This window comes from Erithacus rubecula (genome assembly GCF_903797595.1).
Source record: "Erithacus rubecula genome assembly, contig: SUPER_Z_unloc_2, whole genome shotgun sequence".
Classification (NCBI taxonomy): Eukaryota; Metazoa; Chordata; class Aves; order Passeriformes; family Muscicapidae; genus Erithacus; species Erithacus rubecula.
Window position 1 is genome coordinate 7,282,898 of NW_027635860.1, and position 15,153 is coordinate 7,298,050.

The window sequence follows — 15,153 nt, forward strand, 5'->3', positions numbered from 1 at the left end:
ACTACAATCAAAACAAGTTTTTGTACTGATACATCACCTAGAGTAAATGCAAGGGTCCAGCACTGTCTGTCACTGTGCAAGACCTCAAAACTTGAAGTAATTTTGTCATTTTCAGAAATAAGCTATAGAATATACACATTAACTTTTTTAACTTATGTCCTACTTGAAGCACACAGCAGTAACAGCACAAATCCACGGAATGTCTGCCCTACCTGGCATTATAAGAAAACAAAACACAGAGAGCAATAGGGCTCATCCTGATGTGAGAAGCTGGTAATTTCTGAAAGAAATATGGTTCAGGGCAAAAATCCAGGGGACAATTTGTATGGTTACAGATGTGCAGAGGAGATGCTAAGAAGACTAGAGGAGTAAAAGCTGGGGTCACTGCAGAGAGGATCATCCTGTCCACGGACACATCCTACTGGTTCCCCAGTCCATATCTGAATCTTCCAGAAATAGGTCTATTGTGAACAGTAATTCAGTTACAGTTTTTGTGTTATTTTCACTCCATGCTTTGTATTTTTAATGAAAGTGCCACAAAGATAAAACCCTGTAAATGGATTTAAAAAAAATATTCTGCTTAGCAAAGTGTCCCACTTCTGCAGATGCAGGAATCTTTGAACTAACAGCAAATCAGCACAGATGACATTTGAACTCTTGGCATCTAATCCTGCCACTTAAATTCCACAGTACTTCTTCCAGTTTACACTCAGTATTCATAGAAAACCAGAAGCACCATTTAACAGCAAAGACATTTTGCCTAATCTCCTAACTGAAGAGACAGCAGAGATCACACATACTTCATTCTCCATCCACATTAACTAAGGTTTTAGGGATGGCATTCACATCTTTTAATTGTAATAATCAAAAGATGATGTTAAATGGAAAAAAATACCTTCTGGATGTGCCCATTCTGAAATTGCATCTTTAGCCAACTGCATTTAGCCTTAGGGCAGCAGCAACAGCTTGAGCAAATGTCCCCCAAAGAAGGGGGCAGAAGAGAAGACTTTGAGGACAATAAAAAGCTGTGTTTACTCCAAGTCATCCAACTACAACATGTTGGGATCCCAGACTGAGATTTTGACTGGACAGAAGGAACACTGTAGAGGAAAGATGGAGCTGTGTAACCCACCACATAGATGGCATCTGTCTGCAGGAGAGCTAGGGATTGCAGAGGAAAGAGTGAGAATGGGGACCATCAGCAGGTTTTGCATGCACATTACTGAGGAATGAGAGAACACTGGCAGTATCCACTGCAGCAGACACACAGCTGAAGAACCAGACAAGAAAAAGGATAGTCCCAAGCACATCAAAGAAAGGGCAGCTTTAAACAAACTCCACCTATTCTGTGGCTCACTGTATTGCTAACTGTATTGTTAAAATTATTTCATCATTACACAGCATAGCTCACAACAATAAAATTTAAATATTCTGGCATGTGGCTATTCAGCCCTGTATTTTGAGACACAAGCATACTCACACTCCCATCCTGCTTTTCTCTCTCCCCAGTCAGTTTAATGGTGCATGAGGGAAGTGTTCTCATTGTTTGAAAAAGTACTTACCCCCTAGTCTGAAACACTAGAAGTAATTTTTCAAATACCTGGCACTTCAGGGGAAAGTTACTGTTGACAAATGCAAGTAAAGCCTAGATCTCTGCAATTTATCAAGGAAAGCACTCATATCAAGGCTGGTTTTGTCATTACTGAACACCCAGATCCCCACATGATTAACTCCACTGGAAAAGATGCCAGGATAAAAAAAAATTGGTGAAGACTTATTGCTCAAAAATAGCAGGCTGATTAATACTTGATTGTGAAAACAAAATACTTTTACGCTAATGCACTTTAGTATGAAGATCAAATCCCTTCTCTCACAGCAAATAGGGAAATTCTCCTGGCGCTGAAACTTAATAGATGCATGTCTTTAAGTCCTTTTCAGTCCTGCTGTTCACTGCTGCACAGGAGGAGACTCTTTAGTCATTGTTTGCTTCCCCATACATGCAGTGATGGCAAGGTAACCATTACACATTTCTAGACATTAAAGTGGGATAATGACTAGGAACTCAGTCTATTCATTGAAAAATTTCTGCAGTACTTCAAGATGCAATTTCGTGTACTATTTTCAACCAGTATAAACTGCAAAGTGCTGCAGGGGAAAAGCAGACAACTGTTCTGTAAATCTACTCAATTAGGTTAGCTGGTAAAAGCTAGTCTTCAGTGTGGTACGAAGCAGGTTGCACTATATGCAGCTCTCTGGTGTAGGTGAGGAAATCCTGGAAAATAAGGTGACTTTCAGGTCAATTCCTGGCAGTACAAAAGAGTTTAAGTGAAATTCAACCCTAGGAACCTTGTCTCTCTTTTTAGCAAGTAAATGTCTCCTGCAATGGTTTTTGTGAATAGCTGTTTCCATTCAAAAATCCTATTTCCTGTCTATTTCTTCTCTAATTAAGACAATTAGAACCCATCAGAGGGATTTTTTGCTGTATCAGAGGCAGCTGAGCTCACATCCTTTCAAGCTTCCCCTTTCCTGACCTTTTTATCAATGTGAGCAAACTTTTTACGTAGACCATTTCCATACTTGTTTATTTGCTAGACTATCTACTCATCAGAAAGTTACATTTAATTGCTTGAATGCCCTAAGGCACATTACAGCTACAGATCAGCCAGCCCTGCAGCTGGCTATGGTACTCAAGTAATGTAAAACCATTTCCAGGATGCAAGATGAGATTATCACCTGTGATGACAAGAAATGAGAGCTGCCCTTTTCTGAATGGGCTCTGAGCTCAAAATGAAGAGTAATTTCTTGAAGCACCTTGGAGTGTGGTTTCATCCACATGAAATGCAGTCACTGAATTACTTGTCAAAGGTAGAACAAGTATGGTAATTACACTCAGCCACCTACTACTGCCTCTGGTTTCTATAAAATCTGCTCTATGTTTTACACCTGAAACCTGAAAATTTTTGACCAAATGTAATAGCATGGAGTGAAAATCATGGGTCATCAATAGTCATTAACTATTGCCAAGATTCACAGTTGGCTTAAGCTTTTAAGAAAACTCCAGAGACCTTCTCCACCTTCCAGAGTGCTGCCCAGAATATTCCATTGCTTTCATTTTTAGATAGTTTTTCTTAAGACAAGTTGGAGCCAGACAAGAATCTGTAGCCTGCTTTGGGGAAGGTGTGGGCTATTAGCCACAAAGATTAATTTCTCTTCTATTTTATATTAAGCTAGAGACTTGTCCATTCCACATCACCTGGTTCAAGAAAATTCCATTTTGTGTACAAAAGCAGCTCCCTAAAAAGTTGTGATGTAAGAAAACCAATTCTATTAGAAACTGATGAGCTATAGTAAATCCAAAATGCCTCCAACAGCTGGATGGGGAATTATCCTCAACACATAATATGGGGACAGGCAGAAACAGCAAATTTCAGTTACTGCATACCCCAAGGAGAACTGTGCTATCTCTTGAACAGTGTATGTCTGCACTGCACTTTACCTTGGTGGTGCCAAAAATATTGAGTTTCCCTAGGTTAAGAAGTAAAATTTAATTCCATTGTTTTCAAGGTGTGCTGCTATTTCTGAACAAGTGAAGGAGATTCATGTTTATTATATACAGCCTTTCGTGACAGGAAAAGCCAAGAAAATTGGGATTGTGCAGCCTGCAAAAGAAAATGCTTCAGGGTGACTTTGCATTTTTCCAGTACCTGAAGGGAGCCTATAGGAAAGATGGAGCAAAACTATTTACAAGAGCATGCACTGACAGGACAAGGGGCAATGGCTTCAAACTGAAAGACAGTAGGATTAAACTGGATATTACGAAGAAATTCTTTACTGTAAGGATAGTGAGGCACTGGAACAGGCTGTGGATGCCCCATCCCTGGAAGTGTTCAAGGCCAGGTTGGATTGAGTTCTGAGCAACCTGGTCTTGTGAAAGGGGTCCCTGCCCATGGTCAGGGGGGTTGGAACTGGGTGACCTTTAAGGTCCCTTCCAACCCTAGCCATTCTGTGACTGTATTCTATGGCTCATTATACTCCGATCACCACCAGAGTTATTGCAGTTTTAACATTCCTTCTAGACCTGTCTACATTGCTATTTGTTGGAGCTACATTTGCACAACACATTTCTGTGCAACACACATCATCCCCATCATCCCTGAAGTCACTACTAATGGCTCAGGCACACTGGAAGACAACAGGAGTAACTAAATACCACAAACCCCGCCCTGATTTTAGCTTTTTGGTTGGAGTTGTGTATTTCCTAGGATGCATTTACTTAGTCAACTGTTAGGAAGCAGCTCATGTAAAAAGCAGCATTTATAGAGATGATTTTTTTGCTGTGATGCCTTAATAAATATCGTTCCTTCCATGAAAAATTAAGTTGATGGTTTCTCAATGGGCCTGCACTAGCATTGGCTCTTAGCTTCCCTGGGAATAGGGACCAGTCTGTGCCAAGATATGGTAATAGCACACTATTAAGTTAAAAACCCAACAGTGAATGTACATCACATCAGTCAGCACCTCTGCAACATTCCAAGGCCCTACCAAAACTTCTCCCTTTTTCCTTTTGGGAGGGGTGTACTTTTTCACTACTTAAATACATTGTTATGAAGAGCAATTACACAAGATTTCTTGTCCTGTGTGATTCTCATGCTTGCTGTAGATTTTATATGTTCTGCATGATTGAAATGAAAGTATAATGCTTCAGCAAGAGTAGAGATTCAATTTTTCTTCTTATCAAAACAAGAGCCAACTTTGTCACCAGAAGAGACACATTTTCAGCTTTACTCTAAAAATTGTGATCTTATCTTTTACTCTATCTGGAAGACAAGTAATCAATCACAGCTTGGTGCACTTTTTTTCTGACTAAGGTGTTAAGTTTTACTTCAAATATTCCCGAGTTCAGAAACTGTGGTACCAAGTCATGTTTGTGCAATTCTGTTAAACTGGAGAAGAAAGTCAGCAAAATAGAAATAAATAAAATTATAGGAAAAAAAATTTATACTCTTGGTCTCTTAATATGAAGTAAGTTGAACATAGAGAATTGAATTAAAAGGTGTAAATAGGACTGAAGAAAAAACCCAAAGACAAACCAACCAAACCAACCACAATAATACTGAATACACTTCCAAAGAAATGCAAGTTCAGTCATGCTTTGCTTGGTGTAGCTATTCAAAGTCAGATTGTTCTTCAAATCTAGAGTGGACTTACTAAAACTGTGGTTTTGCTTTGCAGTTACCAATGCTTGTAATGAGGAAAAGCTCAAAACAAGCCACTCCCATGTTTTGTCAGCAGTTCAGCTGTGAGGAGCAATAGCACATCTTGCCTCCACCCACCTTCCAGCTGACCTTTCCTGCCTCACATCCCTATCCCTGCCAGCTACCCAAACAACAGCCATTAGTCTTAGCCTTTGTGTAGTCATCTCTACAGTCACTGTCACATGCAGTTGCTAAGTGAATATCAGGGGGTTAATCCTCCTTTGTCTGTGGCAAAAAAAAAAAAAAAACAACCCCAAAATCACGCTAAAAAGCATTATACCTGGGTCCATATGCTAAAGCATATCACTCTTCACAGATCAAAGAGTGTATGTCCTTCTATCCTGGAACAGTACACTGAGCCAAAAACTACACTCTTACACATTAAGTCTGTGACTCAGAAAACTGAGACTTGCCAGGTTTAGTGTTTAGAGGATAAACAATTTCACATCTTCTGACAGGTATCATCAATCTGTTTAACTGATTTACACCCACCAGTGCTTGTTTAAGCTTGTACTCTGTTGCTTCTTGACATATGAGATGAGAAAAACCTTTTGACACAGCACAAGAAGTTCAGATCCCATCCAAGATGATGCTCCCAGGAAATCAGGAGAACCCAAACAGAGAGCTGGAGAACATCCTCACATTCAGCAGACAAATAACTCTGTTCCCACCAGTATGCACTTCTAACATTTTCTGAATAACAAAAGTAAGTAGACTTCTTGAAAATCTCTCAAAGCAAAGTAGAAAACCAGGGTTTAAACTCAAGAAGAAATCCCTAGGAATCTGTTAATTTGCAAATAATAACAAAGCGGAGAAATCAGTTTGAAAATTGTGATGAAACAAGACCAATTCAATGGTGAATTGTTTTGTTTGGGTGATCAAGGATAAAAGGTATTTTGCGTTTGTTTTCATGTGAAAAATCAATGTTTAGTTTTTCTCATTTGTTGCAGTTGCACAAGAAGCCAAAATTATTTGCTTGTCACTGTATACAGCACTTCCATACAGAGCAAATGATCTATATTGTTGGATTATCTTCATTCCTACATGGAATAATTGAAGTAATGCATACCTTTGAGTCTAATGAAATAACAGGTAACTTATTTAGCTTTACAGTACCAAATTTTCAGTGTTGCTAGGTGTCAAGATGCCTTTTCCTTAAAACACATGTTCATCTTTCAGGAAAACTTATTTCAAATGCCTAGCTCCTTTGCAGAGGAACAAACACACGATCTGGGTAATTTCCATTGACATGACTAGGCACAGATTTTAACCACTCAATATTTCATCAGGGCTTTTTGTTCTGGTTTTGAATCCTAAGAGCCACAGCTGCATATTTGTTTGCTTGGGTTTTATTCCGGTGTGTGACTGTGAAAGAATCCCAGTCAGCTCCTTTCAGCTGCCTTTCTCCTCACAATCTCCTCTATCCTCCCCTGTATGCATGTATTCCTGCATCCCTTCACACACAAGACTAGACCAAATGTTTCTGAAAGGCAGGACCCCTTAGGACAGCCTAGGGCACCCCTTCATAATGCAAGTGACTCCTGAAAGTCATGCAGCTTGCAGGGTGCAAGGGATAAAGACACTGGCTTTTTTGGTCTGGGGCAGACTGGCATGACAGTTCACCCAAGAAACCTCCTTTGGAGCACTGCGAAGCCCTCTGGAAAAATAGTGAGGTGTCTAATACATGCTGAATTTGATAGCATTGTCTGGACAGGATGAAAGGTGGCTAACCCCCCTGCCCCAGCTTCACTCCAGGGCGAGGTCTCCCCAGGGATGCCATCAGCAAAATCTCAACCTGCATCACAAAGGCTGCTGATTTATTTTTCCCTTTCAGCCAGAACAGAAGGCATTTGTGCAACAGATCTAACAACTGCAATGTGGCATGCATTGTCACATTCTTATGCACCATAACCAATAAATCTATGTAGCTCATCTGCGATGAGCTATGTGCTACTATCATTTTTGATTTGGAGGCAGCAGGAAGAGCACTGTGGCACTGAATAACCCAGCACTGAAGGTGGGATCTCTGTCAAAGTCATGACCAAAACCTGGGGGGAACTGGCAGTCCCAGCTGTCAAACCATGGATCCCTTTGGGACTCATAGCCCTCCTCAGATATAGGATGAATATATACAGCTGTGTAGGATGTATAGCTATCCACTGCTTTGTGGACACATTTGCAGTATCTGCAGCTCAGATGATGTGCTCTGTTATGAAGAATGAGGAACTTATGGCCTCTCATTGTTGGTAGTCAAATAAAACACAAACCTAAGAAAAAAATCTAGCTGGGATGTGGCATGTTAATCAATATTAATACATGAGCCAGAGAATTAAAGAAATAAGACAGAAGAAAATGTGAAAGAATGTAAGAACAAATGATTTATCAGGTTTTTTTAATATAGATCATCAGAACTATTCATTATGGTCACCTGCAGGTTTGGATGTCTTGGAAACGTGAATTAAATCCTTCAAAAAATGCTACAGTGAAAAATCACCACAATAATAAAAAAGATCTACTGAAATGTACTTACTGGAGTCAAGAAAAAAAAAAAAAACAAAACAAAAAAAAGAAAAGCACCTGAAATTAAATTTTGTTGCCTTTCATTTCATTTAAGAACCATTTATTTAAAAACTGTTTCCTTTCAACTTCTCATAAATAATCTAAGTGTTAACATTCCCACTCCTAAAACTGGGAATTAGGTTCTTTGTTCTCTAGAAGATAAATACAAAGTGTGCAGAAAAAATACAATTTTCTCCATACTGCTTTGGCTGTCAGTCTTTATCTGAAAGAACACCAAAGATATTTGGAGTAATTAACTTGAGTTTTTCTAATTCTGTTTAGTTCAATATAGTTAGATGGTAAGGAAGATATGCTAGATTGCAGAGAAAACCTCCCTGACTTTAAATTTTTTTTTTATTGTGCTAGGATTTTTTAAGGAAAAATAAAAGCATTACTAATGACACTACATTATTTTTTTAATCCTCAATGATTATTTCCTTGAAGGACAGAGATATTATCTACAGGCCTCTTCCATTCAAGCATATCAAATGAAAATACAATACGGAAAAATCTAGAAATATTCAGAGACCTGATGAAAAACTGAAGAATTTGGATTTCTTATCCTTAACCAGGGTCTGAGAAGTCACACAAGGATAGTCTTTGAATGCATGGTTACAATTTTTGCCGCATGCCTTTGCCAAACAGAAACAAAAAGTTCTGTGACAGAACTGCATTTAGAAGGATTAAGGTAAAACCATTGGAAAGTTCCCCTGGAATACATTCTCAGGAACTTTGGAATAGGTCTTGCTTCCATGAGCACTGCAATTGCTCACAGAAGACTCAGAAACCTCCACTTCTGGAGTTCCTGAAACCACCTGAGGAAAAATGCTTCTTTGAAAAAATACAGGTATAATTGATACAAATTTAGGATAGGGAAGAATCTCCCAGGTGTTCTTTCATTCCTAACCTTCCATAATGACAAAAAATTGTTCTTTTAGGAAACACCTTAGTTTTTCAAATGTTGATTTATGTCTATTCAGAACTGAAAGAAGCCCAGAGCCCAACAAATACGCATCATAGCTCAATGAAATACATATATTTCTGCACATTAACAGGTCACCTTCCCAGCCTGACAAATAAATACAGGTTTTGTTGAGTGAGTGCTCTGCTATGCAGTGGATCATTCTACTAGAACACTCATTGTTTAACAGCATTATTTGCATACAATTTGTGTTGGTGGGATATTTCCCTTTATTGCTTCTGAAAAACTTTCATCAGTGGAAGTGTTATTTACACGACATAGTAACATAAAATCTTGCATAATTTCTAACTTTCTGTCAGTGCAAGGCTATTACAGGCCCTCAACATTTGCATGGGTTATGAAATCAACACTACAGTAAAATATACCTCTGAATTTGTTCTCAACAAGCATTCCAGCATAACAGCTTCCAAGTAATTTTTGATTTGCAGCCCGATTAGCTAACCTTGAACCTGACAAGCTACAAAGAAGCAAAACTAAATCAACCCAATCATGCTCAAATTGTAAACAACATCTGCAGAAATCTGGTTTTGCTATTCACTAAACTCTCACTGAGATGATCCTACAGCCCAGCTAGAGCTGTTTTGAACTTACACTGATGTGGTCTGCTACTCTGCATCTCCAAACACTTCTCATCTAGGAAAACAGATTTTAAAAATTAAATACAAAGGCCTATCTACCTGTGAAGAGAAAGGCATGGAAAGGTGGGGAACTAACATTCTCCCATATACTCTTTGTCAAGAAGTTTGCTTTCACCTTAGGAGGGCAGGCTTTGGGCTCTGATGGCCCCAGTTTTGCATGTATTGCAAAGGTAGCAGCTGGCCTTACTACTCCTGGTAGTAACCCTGGAACAGGGCTGCTGGAAGGACAGAGGACTTTGGCACAGGGGACAAGCTGTCCAGAACTAGCCCTCAGTGAGCCCAAAGCATGACAGAGCTGACTTTCCTTCCTGAACATTAACACCAGACATTTTATTCCAATTTATATTAGATTACTTAGCAACAGTGAAACAAATTCCTTTTGTGACTGCGCAGCAGCAGCCATTTCTCTAAAGAATCTGCCCTCAAAGCACTCAGCAACATACATATCCCAGGCCTTTAAACAGATCACAGGCCATGCTCAGAAAACCTTGATGGCCATAAAGAGACTGGCAAGGTTCTTCTGCGAAGTTTCTTTGGTGCTCAGAAATCATGAGTCATGAAATATACTCGTGATATCCAGGTGAAATGTTTGGAACAGTCTTTCTAGCAGACCCACTCTAACCCACTTCAGCACTTCTTCTGTACCCCTCTAAGAAATCATAAAGAAAAGAAAAGCAGTCATTTTCCATTGTTACAGATTTCTGGATTATGCTTGATTAGGTCTTTTGCATACTGTTTAAGGAACAGTTCAACTTTGGAGATGTTAGGAAGCATAACAGGCTGTTTGCAGGAATATTTCTGCCAAAACATCTTCAGGTCAAAGATGCAGAATCACCTTCCAACCACACCCTTCTTACCCAAAGCACAGTTCCTAAGGTACTGAGGCTTTACATACTCAAAATCCTCTTCAAGTGCAGATCTAAAAATTACTACAGTGGAGCAAATGACACGCATGTACAGAAAGGAAACATGTCAAATTTCTGTTCCAGCAGCACTGCTCACAAGCTATAGGATTAGCTGCACAAATTGACTGTCTTGCCTCTATATGATAAACCTCTACTGCCATTTACAGACACCTCCTCCTCCTTGCCACATGATGCCTCATCTGCTGGAGATTCCTCCTGTCACCTCTCTCCTGTCAGCTTTCCTTGAAATTGCTGCTATGGGAAGCAGGAAAATGCTGCATACTGAAACCTCTTTGCAACATATTAGCTAGATCAACCATCCCAAAAGTGGCCACACTACAAACTCTGGCAGTTTTGCTACAGCAAATTTGCAAATGCATGCATTAATTCTGAATTTAGTCAGGACAAAACAATGGGGTTTTGCTAAAATACTGGAATAATCTCTACATCCATTCTTCAGGTCTCTGAACAATGCAGAGTTTCTCTTCATCCAGGATGCTGCACATAATATTTTTATAAATTAATTCTTCTTCTTCTATTTATTCTGCATATTTTATATATATCCCTTAGCATTTTTCTGATGGGTCTTCTCCACTTATTTACTTGCTCCCTCTCTTTATAAAGAGTTTCACCTAACGCACTTAGCTGAGTCTCTCTTAAGACCGCTTGTCTCATCTATCTTCATTTTTTCCAACAACCTGGCATTCTATGATATTGTCATTTTATGTTAGAATTAAACAGCACTAGTACTTGTTAACTTCAAGTATTTTAGGATGACATTCATTTATTTTCAGTCTAGTTTTCTCTTTTATCAAGAATTCAGTCATGGCTGTTCCTTAGCAACAGATTTATCAGAACAGATTTGCATGAAAATCAAATACTCTCAAAAAGGAACTGCTAAAGCATAGACTTATCCTGACCACCATTAAAAGCAAATGCTATAAAGCAAAAGAAAATGGTTTTGTAATTCCACACAAAATCTAATGTCGAATATTGCCATCAATAGAAGTAGATGACCTTTTAAACTTTCCTAGCTAAGATATCTCTGAACTGATCTGCAAAAATCATCTTCTCATCTTTAGAGATCAACAGGAAAAATAAAACCAAAAGGACAAACCATGCACAGCCATAATCCTCTCTTGCACTGGGCTAGATTAAAAATTGGCATCTGCAATGGTCACACACAAAAAGGTCTCAAAGGACCAAGCTGCAAAAGGCAGATGTGTGTGAAAAATGCCCACACTCAATTCAACCACAGCAGTACTGGGTAACCAATTATTGGACTTCAATGCAGAAGCATAATAGGTATTTCATTCTCTGGAATCACCAGAGATCTATACAACAACTGTCTCTCTGTCTATCTATCTTTTGATCTATCTTTTGATCTATCTATCTTTTGATCTGTCTATCTATCTATCTAGCTAGCTATCCCCACATTTATACCATAATTTCAGTAAACACCATGCTCTTAATTTCACAGACTTTAGAAAGAATTAATTTTCCCCCAAAGATTTTTCAACACCTTACTTCTCGTTTCCAGAAGAGGTTTTCCATTTTTTTTTCCTTTTAAAAATCCTATATAATGTGCTAAGCTCCAACTAGCTAGTTCATCAAATGTAAAGAAAAGCAAATTCCGAATTAGTGTGAAAGAGTCATACCAAACATGAAGCACGAAATCCTTTGAACAGTTAAAGTGGAACAGCAATATCAAGACTCTAATTCCCTTCCCCTTAATATCATATCAGCCAGGAGTAAGTTATTATTATATTGACAATGGTTTAAAATTCCTATGAATGACAGTGGAATTAGGACTGCTGTCTTTTTATTAAGAATGATGACAACCTTTATGGCAAAAGCAGTCTTCTCCTGCTGTGGCACTTACTTGTGGTACTTAGTTATGTCACTGAAAGGTAGCTTCTATAATATATGGCTGCACATGAATCATGTTAGAAATGGGTTAAAGTAATTCATCTGTATTATTCCCACAAGACAATGCCAAAAAGGTAATTGCCCATATTTGTGCTACTACATTATAGAGAATGTCAGTTTTATGTCTTGCTAATGTTTAACTGAAAATCTATAATATCTATTTCTGTTTCTTGCTGAAAATTAATGTAGGACCAAAACCTGAAATTCCAACTCTGGTCATGAAACCAGTGGGAGTTTTGCCAGGGAGAGGATTAAAGACTGTGGTTTGCTGCATGCTTCCAGACATGTAAAAGCTAAAGAGCTAGATTTTCTTTATGATGCATCTGGGATTATTAAAATTAGCAAGATATTGGTCTTTCACCTTTCAGTCATGGGGAAGGGAAGGGAAGGGAAGGGAAGGGAAGGGAAGGGAAGGGAAGGGAAGGGAAGGGAAGGGAAGGGAAGGGAAGGGAAGGGAAGGGAAGGGAAGGGAAGGGAAGGGAAGGGAAGGGAAGGGAAGGGAAGGGAAGGGAAGGGAAGGGAAGGGAAGGGAAGGGAAGGGAAGGGAAGGGAAGGGAAGGGAAGGGAAGGGAAGGGAAGGGAAGGGAAGGGAAGGGAAGGGAAGGGAAGGGAAGGGAAGGGAAGGGAACTGCAAGGCAGACAAGCCATCTTATTAGAGGCTTGTTGGAAGCCACAAGTGAATCCCTCCTGCCAGAAGAAGTATATCTCTTCCCTTCTGCTCTATAAGGCCCAATAAGAGGCAGGAAAGAGCAACTCAGCAAGCCTGGATCCCTAGCAAACAGCACTATCTGGATAGAGTGTAGCAAGCTCATGACTACAAAAATGCACTGAAGCCATTCACAGTGTTCATGCCATTCCAGCACCTGGAGCATGCCTGGGCACGTGCCACTTTGGGAGGCTTTAAGCTGTGCCACAAATATAAAACTACTCTAAAGGCAGATGTCAGGAAGCAGTCAACACGTAGCAGCTTCACTGAACCCCTGCCAGGGGCAGGTGGACCACACCAGCAACCAGAGGAACCTGCAGTTCTCCAGGTGGGCTCCTGGCTCTGCAGGGAAGGCATGCTGCACTTTCTTGAGGTTCTCAGGTTTTACTGGCCTCCACTGAGTAGTATATTAACATAAATGGATACAGAAACCTTTTTATTTAGAAGTATGTGATTTGTAAACTGAGCATTTGGGAGGGTTTAGTTTGTCAGTATTTTCCAGAGGCATTAAAATCTGGTTAAAAGAGTTACAATCCATCTTAGTTTACCAACCGATTTCTCCATGTTTTCATGATATGGCAGCAGTACCCAAAGAACAAAGGTACAACCACTTGAAACAGCTGCTATTTAACCAGATGGCAAAAATGAAGGAAAAAGTAAGTCCTGAGCTACTCTCTAGTTTAAATTTTTATGAAAAAAAAAATGTCACTATAGATAAATTCTCTTAATGAAGTATCATTTTCAAGAGTATGATTACAAGTTTCTGACTCTTTGTCTCACTAGCAATGCCATCTGGCACCAATTTTGTTTCAAGTTTTTTTTAGATTGTCAAGCAATTATTGCTAAAAAATAATGCCTAATATTCACACTTAAGGGTATTTATTAACATTCTTAATGAAAAAAATATTTGTCTAGAGACCACCATCCCTTGCAAAATAAAGATCAATAGAGATTCCTTTACCAGCATAGAGACACTGGGTCCTGAATATAAAGACAGCCCTGCTGAATTAAACTCACTGCTCTGTGTTCTAAAGCAAGTTTCCAAGTATGCATCACACATAAATTAATTCAATACTGGTAGTAAAAAAATTAGTTACTTTATCTACTATGTGAGTAACATGTGACAAAAACTGCAATATATAGCCCTCTTTTACACCTACGTAATCTCCTAAAAGATAATTTTGTAGAAAAAAAAAATTAACTATAGACAATACAGATCTTATGTGAAATCTGGCTATTATGGATTCAATACCACAAACACCTTACTGTTTTGGAATCAAAATTGCATTGCTTCAATGGGCTGGTATTTCCTTTTTATGTTAAATTCTTAGCAGGACATAAAATTGATGTTTATTCCTTCAAATGTTAATGGATAGTGAATTTCAAGCTTTAACATTTATCATTCCCAAATAATAGGAAGTAGTAAGACCTGCAAATGACTCTTTAAGTTAGTCCTAGCCGATTGGTTAAAGGATCTGACTCACACTTTTCTCAGTCCCTACCGATTTTGGGTACCTTATGGTTTAGCATCCCATGCAGATACATTCACTGCTGGACAGACAGATCTGTCAGTATTTTATAGCTACGTGGTATAAACAGAAATGACATGCAAGGAAAGACATGGGAGAATTAGGCTGCATAAGCTCTGTATTTGCAGTTGTGATGTGTAAGCAGCAATGGCAAAATATTTCACAGATGCTAAAGAAAGTAGTTACACATTACTAAGGGACAATTTAATGTGGTGCTCTAGCAGGCCTCCCTAGAATCCTGAAACAGATAAAATAACTTGAGTAAGAGCAAGATGCGTCTTCAGGAAGGCCCACAAACACATGCACTACTTCTCTCTTCCATAACTGCAGTGATGGCAAAAATCTCAGATGAATAAACACTCCTGGTTTGTTTTATAGTGCAATGCAGTGCAGTGGTCTATGCAGGGTGAGAGCAAGGGCTCTAGTGTGACTAGAGAAGCATTGGCACAGACCTTTTATGTCCTGTAAGATGTAGGTAGAAAACCTCATGAATGCAGAGTTAAACTTATATTTATATTTTGTATTAAACAAATAAATCTCATAATACCCTGACTAATGGCACCTGAAGCAAAACCTGCATGCTTCCACAAGGGAAAAAAGGTTTTGAAAATTCCCACTTCCCTCTTAGAGACAATCAAACTCTTTGTGGT

At 39.0% G+C, this 15,153-nt stretch overlaps 1 protein-coding gene across 1 annotated transcript in view; it reads right to left on the bottom strand.

Moving 5' to 3' along the window:
• Positions 1-15,153, bottom strand: part of NTRK2 (neurotrophic receptor tyrosine kinase 2) — a 197,202-nt gene that overhangs the window by 79,427 nt on the left and 102,622 nt on the right. The gene's annotated exons all lie outside the window — the stretch shown is intronic.